Source organism: Aquarana catesbeiana, linkage group LG11, assembly GCF_042186555.1.
Source record: "Aquarana catesbeiana isolate 2022-GZ linkage group LG11, ASM4218655v1, whole genome shotgun sequence".
Classification (NCBI taxonomy): domain Eukaryota; kingdom Metazoa; phylum Chordata; class Amphibia; order Anura; family Ranidae; genus Aquarana; species Aquarana catesbeiana.
In genome coordinates, this window is record NC_133334.1 from 87,766,365 (window position 1) to 87,788,002 (window position 21,638).

General features: G+C 42.9%; 1 long non-coding RNA gene across 1 annotated transcript in view; it reads right to left on the bottom strand.

Moving 5' to 3' along the window:
* Positions 1-5,427, bottom strand: part of LOC141112173 (uncharacterized) — a 45,616-nt gene extending 40,189 nt beyond the window's left edge. Inside the window, exons 1-2 of the long non-coding RNA XR_012236537.1 lie at positions 5,319-5,427; positions 2,503-2,594 (exon numbers count right to left, since the gene is read on the bottom strand). This is a non-coding gene — a long non-coding RNA (uncharacterized lncRNA). The remainder of the gene's footprint in view (positions 1-2,502; positions 2,595-5,318) is intronic.
* Between the last annotated feature and the right edge of the window lie 16,211 nt (positions 5,428-21,638).

Consider the following 21,638-nt stretch of genomic DNA (forward strand, 5'->3'; position numbering starts at 1 on the left):
ATTTGGCCTATTTAAAGGAGCCTGTCAGCATGCTTTCTTGCTGTCCAGTCTACAGCGTTCCCTGTAACCCTAAGCTACCTGAATACCTGCCTACCTGCTCATGACTACTCCTGTTTGCTGCCAGTCCCTGACTCCGGCTCGTTTGACTATTCTTCTGCCTCTTCCTATGGTTATCCGCTACCTGCCTGTTGCCAACCCGGACTGTATTCTGACTACTCTTCTGCCTCCGTTTGGTACCTGCTTGCCCGACAGTGTTGACCCGGCCTGTCTGATTCTGCTTGTGCTCCAGCTGAACTACAGAGCACCTCCCTGCTGCCTGCTGTTCTGGAGTTCCTGCCTGTTACGGTGCTTCTTCTCACAGCCAGTGGGTCCAGAGTTCCTGCCAGAGTTCCAGTGCACCCTCTTACAGCCTGCTGTTCCAGTGCTCCAGCTGAACTACAGAACACCTCCCTGCTGCCTGCTGTTCCGGAGTTTCTGCCGGCTACAGTTCTTCTTCTCACAGTCAGTGGTTCCAGTCTTCCTGCCAGAGTTCCAGTGCACCCTCTTACAGCCTGCTGTTCCAGTGCTCCAGCTGAACTACAGAACACCTCCCTGCTGCCTGCTGTTCTGGAGTTCCTGCCTGCTACAGTGCTTCTCCTCACAGCCAGTGGTTCCAGTGTTCCTGACAGTGATCCGGTGCATCTTCTTACAGTCCGCTGTTCCAGTGCTCCAGTTGAACTACAGAGACACCTGCCACCTGCCAGGCACTTGTGGCCCCTGCGCTCTTGAGTCCCTGTTTCCTCTATCAGGGGTTCTTGAGCCAGAGGCACAAAAGAGGCCACTCCCTGCACTCTGGGCTCCGCCACCAGGTACGTGACAGGGTGTTATTTAATAATGGAGAAACCACTTGGCACTACAAGTGCACTAGGAGAACCTAGGAGACAGCAAAAAAAAAAACCCCAAGCAGTAAATGAAAATCAAGATTTGATCTGATAAAAGAGAAAATTTATTCAAAATGTGCTGGCATAGCAATGGCCCCCCTACCCGTAAAATATTTTACATATTTTTCTCGCACTTCACGGGCCCTTTGGGGGGGCAAGCCAGGATGGCCAGCTTCCAGGGCCATCATTGGAGTTTCTGAAAGTCCTGCCTCAGGCCCAACTGAGGTAACATAATTAGGATTATTACACCAAGCCCCTGCACAGCACAAACTGTACGACGAGCACGTACCCGCAACATGGTTTCAAAACGGTCGGCTGGTCAGAATGAACTAAACAGAACACACTGAAGAACAGCAAGGCCTGTGAAAGCGAGCTGAAAATCAGTAACGAGCAGACAAGAACGCACTGAAAAACAGATACGAACTGACTTCACACACTGAAAACCAGATACAAACCCACAAGCACAAACTGAACAGCAGTAAAATGATCTGAAAAAGCAGGAGTCTGAAAAGCACGAATCGTCTCTCACCAAACTTCTACTAACACGAGATAAACACGAGATTAGCAGAAGGAGCCCAAAGGGTGGCATGCTGGCTATTGAACTTCCCTTTTCTAGTCCCGTTGTATGTGTTGTACGTCACTGCATTCTGGACGGTCGGACTTTGGTGTGACCGTGTGTATGCAAGACAAGCTTGAGTGTAATTCTGTCGGAAAAACCATCATAGCTTTTTCCGACGAGAGTTCCGATCGTGTGTACGCGGCATAAGTGTACAATTTGTCCATCGCAGTCCCAATAAAAATCGTTGATTGCTGCCATTACTAGTAAAAATAAAAATGCCATAAAAATATCCCATAAATTGTAGATGTAATAACTTTTGCGCAAACCAATCAATGTACACTTATTGGGATATTTTAAGAAAAAATATGTAGCAGAATACATATTGGCCTAAATTGATTAAATTAGATTTGTTTACATTTTTTTTTTATTGGGAATGCTTTATAGCAGAAAGTAAAAAATATTGTTTTTTATTCAAACTTGTCCATCTTTTTTGTTTACAGCGTTAAAAATACAAACCGCAGAGTTGATCAAATACTACCAAAAGAAAGCTCTATTTGTGGGAAAAAAAGGACATCAATTTATTTGGGTACAGCGTCGCACAACTGTTGAATTATCAAAGCAACGCAGTGCCGTATTGCAAAATGGCCTGGTCAGGAAGTAAAACTTTCTGGGGCTAAAGTGGTTAAAGGCTGAGTTCATCTTTTCCAAAAAATAACTTGTGCAGTCAAGGGACCCCAGTAGATATTTAAAAAAAACTGTGAGGCTTTAAAAAAATTTTTTTTTTTTTGTCATACCTGTAAGCCATTTGCCCTGCTCAGAAACTCAGCAATCTCAATGTCCTTGACTGCATAAGCTATGTTCTGGTGTATAGTGTGTAGTGATGTATAGTGTAAAATTTATTTAGCCTTTAAAGGGTAACTCCACTTTTATGGGAAAAAAAAATAGCAATAAAAAAAAAATAATAATATAGCGTATACAATTGACACTCGAGTCATATTTAAATTGAATGTTATTAAAAATTACCTTTCCTTTTCAATCTGCAGCTCTGTAACTTTCTGTAAAATGCCATGCAATATGGCTAATTGGAGGTGGACAAGTCAGATTTCAGGCATCCCCTGCAACACAAATTGCATGTCACATGTCATTTTGGTGAAATACTCCCAATAGGAAATCACATGTAAAGGGATGCAGACCATTCCTCATTAGAGCCCTGCAGGTGCCGCTGCTGATTGATAATTATGAAACCACTCCCGTTAGATTCACTTTCCACATGGACTCAAGCAAACAACGTGATTTCTTCAGAATAACAAATGGTAGGAATCTGCAACAAAGTTTGTTAAAATCCTTGTAATGTACATAGATCACCCGGGGGGGAATGTTTTTTTCTCAACAAAAGTGGAGTTAGTCTTTAACCCCTTCACGCCAACCTTACGCAAATATGCGGCCCTACTGGACTGGCCTTTTTCCCGTGGGGCACATATTCACTTATCTCCCTTTGTGCTGGGAGCGTGGTGCACGGCATGCTCCCAGCACTGAGACCGGAGTCTTATGGAGAGTCCCAGGCCCCGTACTAATGATCGAGACCCAAAACTCCAGATTCTGGGTCACCTGATCGCTGTGATAGTCTCTGATTGGCTATCACAGTGATCATTCACTATTTTTTTTCCCCTGTGAATGGAGAAGAGAGAGATGCATCGTATCTCTCTCTCTCTCTCCTTATCGAAAAAAAAGTGTGTGTAAAAAAATAAAATAAATAATAATAATACAAAAGTAAAATAAAAAATTACAAAAAAATACCTGGATCAAGGTTTGATCTATGTCGGTGCCAGGATTAGTGTTTTGGGTCAAGGTCAGGGTTAAAGGTAAAAGACATAGTCAAAACATTTTTTACAGGATTTTCTTTTTTTTTTTTAGTATCAGTGTCAATTAGTTTCCATGTGTTTTAGGTAGGATAAAAAAAAAAGTAAAATGGGCACTATTGTTTTTGGGCTGTAATAAAGGTACAAACAACGGCTAACATACACATATGTGGTATCACTGCGATCGTCAGGGGCAGGAAAATTTTATTTGGGTTGTTATTTGGTGGAAGGTTATGATAGTAGCAAGAAATATAAAGCTAAATTTAAATGGGCCAGTTTTCCTTTGATAATAAAAAAAATAAATCAGGAGATATCAATTACCATTTATCACCAAAATAAAGCCCAATTTGTCCTGAAAAAAACCCAAAGTATAATCCGCTTGAATGCACAAGTAGTTCTGATGATATGTATGGTTTTACTAACACATGTCAAAGGTTCAAAATTGTGCTTAAGCATTTAGATTTGTTTTACCCTTAGGTGCGAAGGGGTAAACCAACAACTTAAAATAGTTTTGAGGTCATAGCTTTTCTGCTCCAATTTAAAATTTAAAATGTGCTCTCTGATTACTTTTTTATGGCTCTCATCATTTGCAAGAACAGTTGCAAAATTTGGACCTAGGATCTGTTAACAATCCAAATGAATGTGTGACTTCTAACCACAGACAATAAGTTACAATGCTGCAGATCTTTGCCAGATATCCCACTGTTCTCTTTTGGTTGCACAGAATAGCCGGCCAGACTCCACAGCACTCATCCTTATTAAGATGATTATTATTTACTGACTATACAGTTTCTAAATGCCTTGCAAACAGTTCATGGAGAAACGCGGATATGAAGGCTGAGGGGTTGATTTACTTATACTTAAGGCAAATAGACTGTGCACTCTGCAAAGTGCACTCTGCACGTGCAATTGCTTTCTGAATGAGGTATAGCGTCATATTGCAAAAATTACCCAATCACGTGCAAGGAAAATAAAAGAAAATCTGCATTTCTGCTTACACATGATTGGATGATGGAAGTCAGCATAGCTTCTACTCATTTACGAAGCTCTGGAGCAACTGCTCTTGCAGAGTGCAACTGCCCATTGCAAAGTGCACAGTCTATTTGCCTTTAGTACATCAACCACTGAGAGATGTGCTGATTAGAACCTAAAATCCAAAGCCTACGTTATCTGGTCAATTGTGCCCTAGAAAGTAATAATGCAAATACAGAACAAAAGAGTGTATCATTCTTATCGATGAATTGTGATGCTAATGGAGCTTGCTATTTGTTTAATAAAAAATTTAATAAGAATTTTTTTCTCCTGGTGGTAAACCCTTCTAACATTGTCTAGAGGGTTTTCTTTGCCTCCCTTTGTGAATTTTGTAGTGGTTAATTTTGTCCTGTGTATTATTAGAGGTGAAACAGTTCCTAAAGCTGCATTGTACTTAGGAATCACCAAAATTAGGCAAAACTAATTTAAATGTTCTAGGAACAACTTAGTTCCTTTAAAATAACATTTTCAAATACAGTAAAACCTTGGATTGCCAGCATAATTCGTTATTCTGGAAATATGCTTGTGATCCAAAGCACTCGTATATAAAAGCAAATTTTTCCACAAGAAATATTGGAAACTCAGATGATTCATTCCACAGCCATTTATTCATAGGTCTTTCAGTTTATAGTCCATATAAAAAGATTTTAGCAATGTGATAGGTTGTGTAACCTTAAAATCTCCATCCACAAAGGGCAGCCTCCACAGGGGGATTAAAAGCAAAATACAGCAGGAGCTAGCGAGTATAAAAGAGAAGAGAGGCACCTCTATGGTTACATTTAATGAAGGTACAACATTTAGCAACCAACATGATTAAATGATGATTGATGATTAAAAGAGGCACATCTAAGTATGGAGGTATCCGGGGAAAAGCTGTCCACACAGACCATCCTCCACACCGCTGGCTCTCACTGCTATCAGTCTGCAATCCTGACCTGGAAGACTAACCTGCAGTAGAGCAATCTGAAAGCAAAGCTTGAAGCACTCGTGGAGCGCAGCGTGGAAGGGATGACATTGATGGTGGAGCGGAGGATGGTCTATGTGGACAGCTTTACCCCAGATGCCTGCATACTTGGATATGCTGGTTTTAATCATTAATCATTAACCATGTGAGTTGCTAAATGTTGTACCTTCATTAAATGTAAACATATTGCTACACTTAGAGGCACCTCTCTTCTTTTTTATACTCAGTTGTGATATGACGCTACTTGTATATCAAGACATCGCTTGTGTAAAAATGTATAAAAAATGTTTAGCTTGTCTTGCAAAACATTCTCAAACCAAGTTACATTCATGTTTACTGTACAACCTTTCAAAGGAACCAATTTTCTTTCTGTCCTTTTGAGAACTTTCAGTTTACATTTTCTTTAATTTACTTTGAGACTTTAAGTGTACTAAGTTATATTAAAGTGGACCTAGCATCAGGTATTTTTATGTTAAGAACATGAAGTCTAAGTAATATGTAACACTTACATGTGTTCATTACTCTTCATAGTGATCATAGTACTCTCCTGTCAAGGCATCAATTGATCTTCTGTCTAGAAGAACTGTGTCATCCAGTTAAAAAAATATCATTTTTAAAGGAGCAGTAATTTTAATGATGCTTAAAGTGAAACATTAAAAAATTTAAATTCCTTTAAATATAGTGCCTGGGGGGTCCCCTTAGTCTGCCTGTAAAGTGGGGCATTTGTACCATGTATAGAACCTGCTGCAGCAAAACTGACATATATAAAGAAAAAAAATTACATTTAAATTGATTTTCCCTGCAAGCTTCCTTTTTTTTTCTAAACAATGGCTTGGGGAGTCAGTCTGTATGATGAGGCCACAATTTGGTGCACTCGGAACAAGATTGGAGATTTTTTGGATAAATTCAGTTGTCTCTTTGGCAGGCTTTGGATGAAAACAACAAATGTTTAATGTTTGCACCACAGTGAACAAGCCTTACGTGTGTTGCAAGAACCCCCGAAGGAGCTGCTGATTTTGATCGGGCCTGTTCTCTGATATCTTACACCCTTTGAACCTGTTTCAATCCCCTTGACAAATATATGCTTATATATATATATATATATATATATATATATATATATATATATATATATATATATAATTTTCTTGAATAGATCCCCTGTTAGCAAGTCTCCAGGTGGGACCAGTGTTCAAAGTGAAATTGTCTTAACTCCGGACACCTTCCCACCTCCAGCACACTGTAGCAAGCGCAAAGACACAGGAATATAAATGCCCCACAATATAAACACTAGGGAGCTCCCCCTGCTTTGATAGTACAGTCACTCTCTTTTATGATTAAATGCGAAGCCCCGCGATGAAAGAAATAGTCCTGTCGTCTTCAGTCTTCTGCTAGCTAAGAAAATCAATACTTCACTAATCCACAGGGTTTCCCTTTGGCCAAATGCTCGGTGCAAGGTGGTGCACAAAAGTAATTAGAATCAGGCAAATGGATTGAATACTCTTACTTAAAAGGAACAAACATCCAGTATCAATTCCTGTATGTTGAAATCTGATTGTAAGTCTGTGCAAATGTGATTTTCCCAATTGAATTGTTCCGTGGGACTATCAGTCCCAGCAACCCTCTGTAAAAACTCTGAATGTGTGTAGTGTAAAACAAACTTCTGGGCGTTAGCCCTCTCACCGCACTGGATCCAGACAGATGGGTGTCTCCGCTCCGCAAGTTCTCAGTCTGTATGGAGTTGCAGTCACGCCGTTGCACTGTTCCGCTTATTGAGGACTGGGAGTCCTCGGTTACCTCCCTCACGGGTCTCCGAAACGATCACTTCTGCTGCTCCAGCACACTGTGATCGATGGCAGGATCGCTGGCTGCTGTTCCGCTTCTTCACAGGATAGGCCGCAACCCTGTGGGACACACACACCCACACAGTCCTGCTGCTGGACACGCGTCCCAGGAACAAGAGAACTAAGATGGCTGCTCCCAGCCTTTTTATAGTTTTCCCACAATGCAGTTCTTCACCCTGAGATTTGTGGGAGTCACTGAGCATTGTGGGTAGGTCAAGTTAATGTCCAGATGTAAACAAACAAAATACTTCCATGTCAAACTTCTGAACAATAAAAGAAACATAAATGTGCTGCAATCATATATTTTGGCCACTAGATGGCGCCATATACCAACTTAATAACCTTACAGCATTACAAATATTAGAAACAAATATTGTCAGTGCTACACGTGCAGAAGACAAATTATAGTACACTCAGGCAAAGATTAAGAATTTTTTTAGATAAAGTCTGGTGTTCTTCGCAGACTTTAGATAGAAGTAACAGGTGCAGAAAAAATGGGCTTTGGGTGTTGGTGGGGTCTTTACACCATAACCCTATAGAGGTACTTTTTTTCTTAAAGTGTTTGTATACCCTTTTTTTATATTTTTACCTACAGGTAAGCCTATAATAAGGCTTACCTGTAGGTAAAATGAATATATCCTAAACATGTACAGTTTAGGAGATATTCACTTTGCATACAGCCGCTGATGTCAGCGGTGCATGCGCTGTAAAGGCCTGGCTGAAGGTACGGCAGATGCTGCCAGGCCTTGCTGGAAAGAAGTCTCCCGCGTGCATGCACGGGAGTGACACTATCGCAGCTCCGGCCACTCATAGCCTGGAAGACACACCGAGGGGAAATGTCAGCTCCCTCCGCAGTGACCGGTATCAGCTGCAGACACCTCGTTCTATGGTAAGTATTTCATAATGAGCTTGTATGCGGTGCATACAAGCTCATTATGCCTTTTGCCTTACAGGTTTTAAAAGAAAAAAAATTATTTGTGCGGATATACAACCATTTTAACAAAACATACAAAAACAGTAACCTCAAAACAGAAGATTCAAAATAAATTTACAAAACTAATTTGGAAATTGTTTTATTCTCTCATCTCTCTATCTTCTTTCTCCTCTTCGACTCTTCGTATATACAATACATTGTTAAACCTTGTTAGAACTTCTCCAAGATATCAAGACAATGCTCAACATACTCTTTTGTATTGGTGAGCTGCATGTTCGTGTAACCATCCACAGAGACCAGGTATTCCTTGTATTCCATAACCCACTTCAGTTTCACCATTAGTGGCTTACCAGTAAGGCCATTAAGGAATGGCTTTGGATTTGTTGCAAACTCATTCTGCCACTGAAGCTGCCGCTAAACTACAGACCAGTGAAAGGAAGAAAAAATTCCCAGTGGAATTCTCCGAGAGCACACCACTGGAGAGAGCAGGAAATGGCTAGAGGTACTCTTGATGAAAGCAAGAATTGGCCTTTCTGTAAAAAACTGAAAGTATATACACCTGTCAAACAGGTGCGGAAAAATTGGGCTTTGGGTGTTAATAGTGCCCATGAAACCTGTACCAAAAAATCACTTCAAGATAAAATCAACACACACAGCTAGGTAGCCTAGACAGTCTTGCAGAGATTCCAGATCCCAAAAACATTTAATCAGCGATATCGGCATCAGCGATTCATTTTGACAAATGTCAGCTGGTCAATGGAGTCTGTGGGCAGACACACTCTTTTATCTGTCCCAAGACCTCGAGCGGCATTGAATGCCCGTTCGGAAAGCACGCTGGATGCAAGGCAGCCCAGAAGCTCATTTGCATACTGGGCAAGTTTGGAGACAATGGTCTATTCTCATGACCCAGTAACTCAGTGGATTGTCTGCTGGAAAGCTCTCCATGTATGTTTTTGCCCCTAGATAATCTTCCAACATAAGATGCTGCTGATGGGATGTGGAAGCTGACAGCCCTGGGCCATGAGGACTTAAAATGCATCACAGAAGCCTCAAAACTACTTTTTCAACATAACCTACCAGAGTCTGGAAAGGCATTACATAAACTCCTCGGATCGCTGCCCGCGAGATGGGGTAAGTGCGGGGCCCCAACTACTGACTGAATGAGGGGGGTGGCGGTGGGTGGATTGTTTGCCACTCCCCCCAAAAAAAACACCAGCAGCCACTGTTTTAGATTGGAAAGCCATCAGAACACCTGTCACGTTTTTATTGCTGTCTGTACCACTTTAGGGAGATTCACCCCCTCTATTTGTTTTGTCTATCATTATCAATGAGAGTGAAAGTGAAAGAAAACCACTAAATTTGGGCTGTCATCAGAACAGGATTAGAGGGGAAATTGTTCAATGGGGACACCAGTTCTGGTGGCCCTGGTGACAACCAGGGATTTCTTTCACTTCCTGTTTTGGATATGGGACAGGAAGTGAAAGTAAATATCTCTAAAGATCCAAATTGAAATAAAAATGTTTGCAGTGGAGCTGCCCTTGCAAAGGATAAATACACATTTAGCTCTTGGATACTGGAAGAAGTAGTTTCAGTTAATTGATCGTCCACTTCCACAGACTCCCTCCAAGCTGCAAGAATGGTCCACAAAGCTTCTTCTTCCCTATGCTAAGGTGGTTGTTGGTCCTCTGATTCCATCAAGTACAGTACAGGGTACATAGCCTTGTGTAAAGAATGCCACTGATGGAACCACTGATGTATGGGTCCCCCGATTCCAGATGACAACAACCCTTTCAGCAAATGCCACACCCACTGACACACTTATGCCCCGTACACATGGTCGGACATTGATCGGACATTCCGACAACAAAATCCATGGATTTTTTCTGAAGGATGTTTGCTCAAACCTGTTTTGCGTACAGCGTACGGCTTTTTTTGGGGGGTCCCCAAATCATTTTGAACCCTCCCTCCCCCCAACTGCCAAGTCAGCTGATACCAATTCTCTATCTATCCTCAATCATCTATCTGCTGACTTTGCCAAACCCATACACACTATCCCCATCTCTTCTGTGCTCAGATTTATGGATGGATTCTCCAAAGCATGTAGTGCAAGGGCCTGCCTGTATACTTTCAAATGGTACTGTTTAAAGTTTGGGTATCCTATTATTATCTTGATAGGTAATAACAGAATGTCCAAATGTGCTAAAATGTTTACCATGTGTATTTATATCTTTGTATTATGACAGTTCTTACCTGTCCAGTGGGCTGTCAATAGTGTAACTAAGGAGGGCCTGTTCAAAGTAATACACATTATATAGGCATTCATCTCTCATTAAAGTGGAGAGGGTTACCTGTCCAAGAGTCCCCCCCCCCCATAATGTTAGAAATGGTCCATGATGGGGGGGGGAATCTGATAGGTGTACCTTCTACTTTGGTCTCTAAAAATTCCCATAAATAAATGGTATCTTGATGTTGGCCAAGAATGTTTGTGTCTAATCTGCTTTCCATGTTTATGTGCAAAAAGACTATTTTTTTTGTTTTACTCCACAGTTTCCTTCCACGCCACAGGAATGACAGACTGTGGCCTCCCACTTTGCCCAGCGGTGGGACTTTCCTAACTGCGGAGGGGCAATTTATGGGAAACACGTCCACATCATCCCATCACCCAACTTGGGGTCGTACTATTATAATTATAAGGGGTTCAATAGTAATGTGATGTTGGCGGTGGTGTCGGCTACTTATGAATTTCTGTATGTGGACGTGGGGAAGAATGGCCGAATGTCCGATGGTGGAGTCATCGCCCAGACAGAGTTCTACAGGCATCTCAAGAATGGCAGCTTGGACTTGCCACCTCCAGAAGACAATGTGGAAGGACTCCCATTCGTCTTCGTTGCGGATGAAGCTTTTGCGCTGGGGGACCATCTTATGCGGCCAATCCCGATGAGGACCCTCACCCTGGAGCAGAGGGTTTTTAATTACCGGCTGGCCAGAGCCAGAAGAGTGGTGGAGAACACGTTTGGAATCATGGCCAACCGGTTACGCCTATTTCTTACACCCATACATATGGCGGAGTACAAACTGAATCACATTATCCTGGCGTGCTGTGTTCTACACAACTTTTTACGGCAACATTCTGCCAACTATGCTAGCTCAGTTGGGCCTGAGGCCGGAATTCAAAATGAACCAACCCTGATGGCGCTTGAAAGTGGCCGTCTTGGCTTGCCCCCCCTGAGTGCCGGTGATGTCCGGCTAAGATACCTTGAATTCTTTGTGGGTAGGGGGGGTATCAATATGCCAGACAATGTGTAAAACCTTTTTCAAATTAAAAAAAAAAAATAAGCAAATCTTTGGTGACATTTACTGCTTATGTTTGTTTTAGCTGACCCTGACAGAAATGTGTTGAGTCCTGAAAATGGCGTGATTGTGTAACCTTACAAAGCACTGTTGGGTGTTATTTACTAAAGGCAAAGACACTTTGCACTACAAGTGCACTTGAAACTGCACTTGCAGTGCAAAGTGGATTTGCTCTTAGGAAATAACACCCATTGTCACAGAAAACAGCAATTAGAGCACCACAAAAGTGTTGTAGCGTTGAGACAATAATCCACACATTCTTGATTAACAATCTTTTTAATACCTGCACAATCACATTTAGAAAAGGTTTTTAAAAAAAAACAACATGTTTGTTGTATAACAATTTTTGGGGTCACATTAGAAAAAGTAGAAATATCAATTTTAGGATAAAACAGGAATGTTTAAAACCAACAAGAAAGATACAAATCTTGAACTTACAAAGTTCACATTTGGTAGAACTTGAAGGGAATATCAGACATGAGTATTAAGAAACTGTGTTTGATATTGCATTCAGATGGGGTGAAGTCACCCCCGGAAAAGCCAAATTTTGAAGATGCACACAAATAGCCGAATGTCAACATGTGCTACCTGCCATCATGGGGGATCAAGGGACGTGTTTTGGGGGTGCAACCCCTTCCTCACAGCTACTCTATTATTGAGGAAGGGGTTGCACCCCCAAAACGCGTCCATTGATCTCCCGTGATGGCAGATAGCACATGTTGACACACTGTGTGCCTCTTCAAAATTTGGCTTTTCTACAATTTGACAAAAAATTTTAAAAAATTGTAGCACACCAAAAAACAAAGGGATTTGGAGGGGTTTTAAACTCTCCCCAAAACATCAATGATGTTCTTATTTTTTTGAATAACATCATTGATGTTTTTCTTGATGATTTCCAAGTCCCTATTACACCCCATGATCTCCCCGATCAGGATCTGTGCACTTTCCGAGGTGAAAGGATCTGGATCCACAACATCACAATCACCTAAAAAGATAGAAACCAAAAAAAAACATGTATTATAAATATGCTGGCATCCATCTCTTACCTGAGCCTGTGGTCGCAGACACTCACCTGTTGTGGTGCCAATTTCCACCACGTCTTCCTCCTCCTGCTCTGTTTGTCTTGGGTGGATTTCCCCTTCTTCTAGAGGTGGGGGGTCTCTGGTCTCCTCGGATGAGGGGTGTCCTCCGAGTCTTTTCTCCCCTATGTAAAAAAAAAAATGGTATACTTAGCACACAGATATTTGATGGCAGAACTATAAATATGAAACACTGCTTGGAAGTGGGGTACAATTGTCTGTTTTGGCAGAGTTCCAAGATGTAGAATTTTTAGTGTCCTTTGTCAAGCTTCAATACTTTACCTGTTTTGTACAAGCTTCACAGATGGAGACACCCCTATAGTATCCACTGGAGCACCTGTGTGGGACCCCTAATAAAAAGGGTGTTCTTGTGTCCCACACTAGTGCTCCAGCGTCCAGATGTGTAAAAAGCTGCTGAGTGTCGTCTATTTACACAGAATCTAGTTTGCATTTCATTCTAGTAACAAACACATCTACACAACCAAATTAGTTTCAGACAAGTAATCCCTAAAAAATGTGGGCAAATGCATATGGCCAAAACAATGGTGTTTTCTAGGCCGCACGAAAAATGTTTGATACGAACGAATAATGTGCCCATGAACATGAAAGTTCACATTTAGAAATGGATAACAGTTAAGAAAAGCACATGGAGCAGCACGAACGTAATAAACATAAAAAGAATTGGAACACAGCACAACTACTTACTTTTTTGCAGCCCTCTCCGGATCTTCTGTACTGCTCATGCTCTCTTAATTTGAGGTCCGACCACCGCTTCCTGAGCTGATCTTTCGATCGCCGTACCCCGAAATTCCGGTGCAGGCTCTTGACCACTTTCGCCATGATGTTGGCCTTTCTGACATTGGGGTTAGGGTAAGGCCCATACTTCCCGTCATAGTCGGCCTTCTTCAGGATGTCGACCATCTCCAACATCTCCCCAAAGGACATATTTGATGCCTTAAATCGTCTCCTTCTGGATCCAGACGTTTGAGGCTCCGGGCTTTCCTCCCCCTCCTCCTCGTTGCTATAATTAGCACTCACCTGCTGTATCTTCGCCATGTGCTCTTCCCCCACTGCGCAAAAGGGGTGGGGAATAGACTAGAAAGAACGTCAGGGGCAGGCGGAGTTACACGCATGCGCAGTGTGTATAAAGCGTAACACGCGTGCGTAGTACGTGCAATCTGTGAGCAGAGGAAGGAGTATCGGAGGCGCCGATCGTGAGAACGAAGGTAAGATCTAAACTTGGGCCTATACTGCTTCTAGATTGAGGCCTATATTGTAACAAGATTAGGAGAGTTTTGCCTGACATTAGGGTTTGTCTCGTATTGTGTCTTGCAGATAAAATGGATGGCTTCAATGACCACAACTTCCTCCCCCTGTTCATAGACAAGTACAGGGAGCTGCCCTGTCTGTGGCAGGTGAAACATCCACATTACAATAATAAACAAAAGAGGCAGGCAGCGCTGGAGAAACTGCTGGAGTTGGTGAAGCCAGTAGTCCCCACGGCAACCATCCCCTATTTAAAAATCAAAATTGGTGGCCTGAGGAGCACTTATCTAAGGGAGCGCAAGAAGGTCACGGATTCCCAGAGATCCGGAGCTGCAGCAGATGACATTTATGTCCCCAGGCTGTGGTACTATAAGAGACTGCGATTTCTGTCAGACCAGACTGGAGTCAGGGAATCCCTCTCCACTCTTCCTTCCACCCCAGCTGAGGCTTCCGATGTCCAACCTGGGACTTCCAGCCAGGAAGAAGTGGAGGAGCCCAGATGGAGTCAGGTATAGCATTATTCTACAGATTTCAGGACAATAAATAAATTATGTTTACTAGATGTTATTATTGATCACTAATTGCTGATTTAAGAAAGTGTTTTACATATCAATAGACAGTAGTGGCCAAAAATAATTGGGACAAGAATGAAAAATGCTGGGCTCAGAAGGATAGTCTGTTATATTTGTTAACATTCAATTTGCAACAATCATGAGCTGAAAATTGTGTGTTATTGATGAAGAAAAAACTAAAACGATGTCCCTTTTTCATACACAGGAAGACCTCAGCCAGGACGAGGCTCTGGAATGTGCCACACAGGAGGAGACTGTGGAATGTGGCAGCCAGGAAGAGGCGGGGGTTAGTGGCAGCCAGGAGAAGGCGGGGCTAAGTGGCAGCCAGGAGAAGCCTGGGACCAGTCGTAGCCTGACCGAATCGCAGGTTCCTCCCCTCTGCCTTTCATACAAAAGACCCAGGAAGGGGAGTCACGTTCAGGATTCTGCGCTCAGGCTTTCAGGAGGTTTTCTGTGTCCCTCAGAGCCACCCCCACTCCTGAAGAGGCCTTTGCCTGCATGGCTGCCACCAAACTGCAGGCCATGCAGGAGGGTCAACGCAAGCTGTGTGAGGACCTTCTGTATAAAGTCCTAACTAAGGGGGTGAGTGGCGAAATCACACCCAATACCCACCTGAGTGAGTTGGCCCATCCCCCTCCTCCTCCTCCTGCTGCCACAACTCCACCACCACAGCCACAGCGTGGAAGGAAGCATGGAAGGAAGACCAGAGAGTGATGGCCCTGGGTTCAGTCTGGTCTGACAAAAGATGCAGTCTCTTGTATGACCACAGCCTGGGGACACAGATGTCATCTGCTGCTTTCCGGATCTCTGGGACTTCTGGACCAGACTGCACTTCCTTACATATGGACTACTCAGGCCACCAATTTTGCTGTGAAATAATTAATGTGTGCCCTGGGGGCCAAAGGCTTTGCCAATTTCTGCTGTTTCTCCAGCGTTGCCTCCCTCTTTGTTTGGTTGTGAGCCCTTAACCACTTCAGCCCCGGACCATTATGCTGCCTAAGAACCACAGGACTTTTTCCAATTTGGCACTGCGTCGCTTTAACTGCTAATTGCACGGTCATGCAATGCTGTACCCAAACGAAATTTGCGTCCTTTTCTTCCCACAAATAGAGCTTTCTTTTGATGGTATTTTATCACCTCTGCCGTTTTTATTTTTTGCGCTATAAACGGAAAAAGACCAAAAAATTTGAAAAAAAATGATATTTTCTACTGTTTGTTATAAAAAAAATCCAATAAACTCAATTTTAGTCATACATTTAGGCCAAAATGTATTCGGCCACATGTCTTTGGTAAAAAAAAAGTCAATAAACGTATATTTATTGGTTTGCGCAAAAGTTATAGCGTCTACAAACTAGGGTACATTTTCTGGAATTTACACAGCTTTTAGTTTATGACTGCCTATGGCATTTCTTGAGGTGCTAAAATGGCAGCGCAGTACAAACCCCCCCCAAATGACCCCATTTTGGAAAGTAGACACCCCAAGGAAATTGCTGAGAGGCATGTTGAACCCATTGAATATTTTTTTTTGTCCCAAGTGATTGAATAATGACAAAAAAAAAAATATATTTACAAAAAGTTGTCACTAAATGATATATTGCTCACACAGGCCATGGACCTATGTGGAATTGCACCCCAAAATACATTCAGCTGCTTCTCCTGAGTACGGGATACCACATGTGTGGGACTTTTTGGGAGCCTAGCCGCGTACGGGGCCCCGAAAACCAATCACCGCCTTCAGGATTTCTAAGGGCGTAAATTTTTGATTTCACTCCTCACTACCTATCACAGTTTTGAAGGCCATAAAATGCCCAGATGGCACAAACCCCCCCCCAAATGACCCCATTTTGGAAAGTAGACACCCCAAGCTATTTGCTGAGAGGCATGTTGAGTCCATGGAATATTTTATATTTTGACACAAGTTGCGGGAAAGTGACAATTTTTTTTTTTTTTTTGCACAAAGTTGTCACTAAATGATATATTGCTCACACAGGCCATGGGCATATGTGGAATTGCACCCCAAAATACATTTAGCTGCTTTTCCTGAGTATGGGGATACCACATGTGTTGGACTTTTTGGGAGCCTAGCCGCATACGGGGCCCCGAAAACCAATCACCGCCTTCAGGATTTCTAATGGTGTAAATTTTTGATTTCACTCTTCATTGCCTATCACAGTTTCGGAGGCCACGGAATGCACAGGTGGCACAAAACCCCCCCAAATGACCCCATTTTGGAAAGTAGACACCCCAAGCTATTTGCTGAGAGGCATGGTGAGTATTTTGCAGCTCTCATTTGTTTTTGAAAATGAAGAAAGACAAGAAAAAACATTTTTTTTTTCTTTTTTCAATTTTCAAAACTTTGTGACAAAAAGTGAGGTCTGCAAAATACTCACTATACCTCTCAGCAAATAGCTTGGGGTGTCTACTTTCCAAAATGGGGTCATTTGGGGGGGTTTTGTGCCACCTGGGCATTCCATGGCCTCTGAAACTGTGATAGGCAGTGAAGAGCGAAATCAAAAATTTACGCCCTTAGAAAGCCTGAAGGCGGTGCTTGGATTTCGGGGTCCCGTACGCGGCTAGGCTCCCAAAAAGTCTCACACATGTGGTATCCCCGTACTCAGGAGAAGCAACAGAATGTATTTTGGGGTGTAATTTCACATATTCCCATGGCATGTTTGAGCAATATATCATTTAGTGACAACTTTGTGCAAAAAAAAAAAAAAATTTGTCTCTTTCCCGCAACTTGTGTCACAATATAAAATATTCCATGGACTCAACATGACTCTTAGCAAATAGCTTGGGGTGTCTACTTTCCAAAATGGGGTCATTTGGGGGGGGGGTTTGAACTGTCTTGGCATTTTATGCACAACATTTAGAAGCTTATGTCACACATCACCCACTCTTCTAACCACTTGAAGACAAAGCCCTTTCTGACACTTTTTGTTTACATGAAAAAATTATTTTTTTTTGCAAGAAAATTACTTTGAACCCCCAAACATTATATATTTTTTTAAAGCAAATGCCCTACAGATTAAAATGGTGGGTGTTTCATTTTTTTTTTTCACACAGTATTTGCGCAGCGATTTTTCAAACGCATTTTTTGGGGAAAAAACACACTTTTTTAAGTTTTAATGCACTAAAACACACTATATTGCCCAAATGTATGATGAAATAAAAAAGGTGATCTTAGGCCGAGTACATGGATACCAAACATGACATGCTTTAAAATTGCGCACAAACATGCAGTGGCGACAAACTAAATACCTTTAAAAGCCTTTACAGGTTGCCACTTTAGATTTACAGAGGAGGTCTACTGCTAAAATTACTGCACTCGATCTGACGTTCGCGGTGACACCTCACATGCATGGTGCAATTGCTGTTTACATTTGACGCCAGACCGATGCTTGCGTTCGCCTTTGCGCGAGAGCAGGGGGGGGCAGGGGTGCTTTTTTTTTTCTTTCTTTATTTATTTTTTTGCTTTTTAATCTTATTTTTAAACTGTTCCTTTCATTTTTTTTTTTATCATTTTTATTGTTATCTCAGGGAATGTAAATATCCCCTATGATCGCAATAGGTAGTGACAGGTACTCTTTTTTGAAAAAATTGGAGTCTATTAGATCCTAGATCTCTCCTCTGCCCTCAAAGCATCTGACCACACCAAGATCGGTGTGATAAAGATCGGTGTGATAAAATGCATTCCTTCCCACTGCATTCCTTCCCACTGCTTGTAAAAGCAGTCTAGAGGCTAATTAGCCATTAGGATTGCTTTTACATGAAAGCCGACCGCTGGCTGAAAAGAATGATACCAAGATGATACCTAAACCTGAAGGCATCATTCTGGTATAACCACTCAAAGTCGTGAATGGCGTACCTGAAGACAAAAAAATGGTTAACAATAAAACACAGTAAATGGTAAAGTATAAAAAATTGCATACCTGAAAAGCAAACATGATAAAACATAATAACAATAAAACATTGCAGAATAGAATACAGTAAAAAAGAGCAGAACAATAGAGAGAGAATAGAGATAGAGAGAACAATAAAACGACAACTATTTTTTTTTATTTTATATATATATATTTTTTTTTTTACACTTTTTTTGTAATTAACTTTTATAACTGTAACCAGTTCCAGGTTCGGGTCTCTCAAAATGCGATGGCATCTTGGGAGACCCTGTGAAAGTGTGCCTAGTCTGTGCAATGCTGTACCCTACGCTAATACTCAACTAGTGAATGGTAGCGTTCAAAACATTCACCAATGCAAAGACCAGGATTGTCAGGACAGGAGGGACAATATTAGCGGGTGTCACGCCTATATCCGCGCTTGCTGCAGACACAACATCTTTTTTGGGGGGGTTCGCTGGGTAAGGGTACTCGGGAGGACATAAAGAAAATGCCTCTCATGCAGCCAACTGCATTTGGTTGGGGATGTGAATGGGGGAAGTACGGGCGCTGCAGAAGCGGTGGGTTCCCAATTATTAGGATTGGCGAATGCAGCAGGAAGGGCATTATGGGCACGACGGGCCTGTGTTTGTCTTCTTCTTGGTGGCAGCGGGACACTACTTGAGCTTGCCACCTCACCAGCTTGAACTGCACTTATGGGACTCGCCACGTCACCAAGTGTTACTGCAGTGCTGGTTTGACTACGACCGGGGTGTACTAGGCCGCTGGTGCTTGCCAGTTCACCAAAACGCTACCAAAAAAACTGTTAGTGATCGCAGGGATCAGGTCTGACTCTGCGAACGCTGCAGTTATGTGTTTAGTGTTTTGTAAGTGACAGTGATCGATCGATACTGACCTTGGGTGGGCTGGGCTGGGCCGGGCGGAGGGGCAAAACGCAGGTGCTAGCAGGCATCTGGGCTGATCCCGCTAACACTGCGTTTTTGGGAACCCTAAACTGCTGGGGACGCTAGTATAGATCTGATCGGATCAAATATTGATCCGTTCAGATACTATACCACTAAGGGAGGAGTACGGTGCGTGCGTGGGTGTTAGCGGTACTGGCGCTAACCTGACGCTGCCTGGGGCTGGTGCTTGCCAGTTCACCAAAATGCTACAAAAAAACTGTTAGCGATCGCAGGGATCAGGCCTGACTCTGCGAACGCTGCAGTTATGTGTTTAGTGTTTTGTAAGTGACAGTGATCGATCGATACTGCACTTGGGTGGGCTGGGCGGAGGGGCAAAATGCAGGTGCTACCAGGTATCTGGGCTGATCCCACTAACACGGCGTTTATGGGAACCCTAAACTGCTGGTGACGCTAGTATAGATCTGATCAGATCAGATATTGATCTGATCAGATACTATACCACTAAGGGAGGTGTACGGTGCGTGCGTGGGTGTTAGCGGTACTGGCGCTAACCTGACGCTGCCTGGGGCTGGTGCTTGCCAGTTCACCAAAATGCTACAAAAAAAACTGTTAGCGATCGCAGGCATCAGGCCTGACTCTGCAAACGCTGCAGTTATGCGTTTAGTGTTTTGTAAGTGACAGTGATCGATCGATACTGCACTTGGGTGGGCTGGGCTGGGCCAGGCGGAGGGGCAAAACGCAGGTGCTAGCAGGCATCTGGGCTGATCCCGCTAACACTGCGTTTTTGGGAACCCTAAACTGCTGGGGACGCTAGTATAGATCTGATCGGATCAGATATTGATCCGTACAGATACTATACCACTAAGGGAGGCGTATGCTGCGTGCGTGGGTGTTAGCGGTACTGGCGCTAATCTGATGCTGTCTGGGACGACGCATATCACTGCCAGGCGATCAGGGGGCTAAACCTTTATTCGGTAATAAACGGCGGGTGCCCTGACACTATAAAAAAATAAACGAACTAACCAGCGTCACCCGTAACAGTTATACGGTGATCAGTGGTGAAAGGGTTAACTAGGAGACATTCAAGGGGTTAAAACATTTATTAGGTAGTATATGGGGGTCCCTGTCGCTATAAAACGCTGATGGCGAACCTAAATATTTACCTCCCTAACTATCGTCACCAGTGACACTAATACAGGGATCAGAAAAATGATCGCTTAGCGACACTGGCGATGGGGGGTGATCAAGGGGTTAAAACTTTATTAGGGGGGGTTAGGGGGGTACCCTAGACCTAAAGGGGGCTAACCCTAACTGCCCTAACACACTAACTGTCACAAACTGACACCATGCAGTAATCAGGAAAAAAAACAAAACTGCTTGGTGCCAGTGTGACGGGGGGGAGGGGAGGGGGGATTAGGGGGTGATGGGGGGGGGGGGGGTAAAGGGGGGTGTTTTGTGTGCCTGGCATGTTCTGCTGTGTGTGTGTAATGTTACACTCACATTGCAGTCTTCTCTCCTCGGCGCCGGAACGGAAAATACCGAGCCGAGGAGAGATGACATCATTTCCTTTGCTGCTGTTTAGCATACAGCAGCAGAGGAATGATTTGATTGGCCGGCGGCGATCGCGAGGGGGGGGGGCCACGAACGGATGGTCTCCCCCTCATCTCCGATCGCCACTGGTCAAAAACGGACAGCCTCGGGCACCGGGGGGGGTCCGACCGGACCCCCCGCCTGCGGGAGGCAGATCACGTAAATGTACGTGATTCTGCCTGCCCGTGCCACCTTGCCGACGTACATGGGCGGGAGGCGGTCCTTAAGTGGTTAATAAAGGAATTTTTGTTTCAATTATACTCGCCTATGTGTGTTTTCCTTAAAAAAAAACAGTTTGTTGGTGAGGAGGCAGGTACATTTCAAAATACAATGTGAAATTAACAAGGGACACCAAGACCAAACAATCTCATTGAGATTAAATAATATAAGATATCAATGGTGTTGTGGTAACTTGACACACAAAACACACACAAAAATATTCTGGAGTAAAAACCAAAAAAAATTTAAAAAAAAATAGCCTTTAAAAAAATACAAACCCCCCCAAAAAAAATTAAACAGCCTTGAAAAAAAAATTTTAAAAATTAAAAACAACCAAAAAAAAATTGGTCAGATGTGCCAAATCAAAATATATTGAGGGAATCCCGATAAAGAATAAAGAAAGAAGTTTGTGTGAAGTCTGTGTGAATATGAGCATCAAAAAACTACTTCATTCTTCTCACATTATAAAGATGAACAGAGTGCGCTGTATTAAACTATTTAAAACATTACAGCATGACAAAAGTGCTGTATCCATTCCGAACGCTCATTTTACCAGACCGAGCTGTTCCGTCTCGGAATTTCTTCTGAGCATGCGTGGCACTTTGTGCGTCGGAACTGGCCACACACAGTCGGAATTGACGCGAT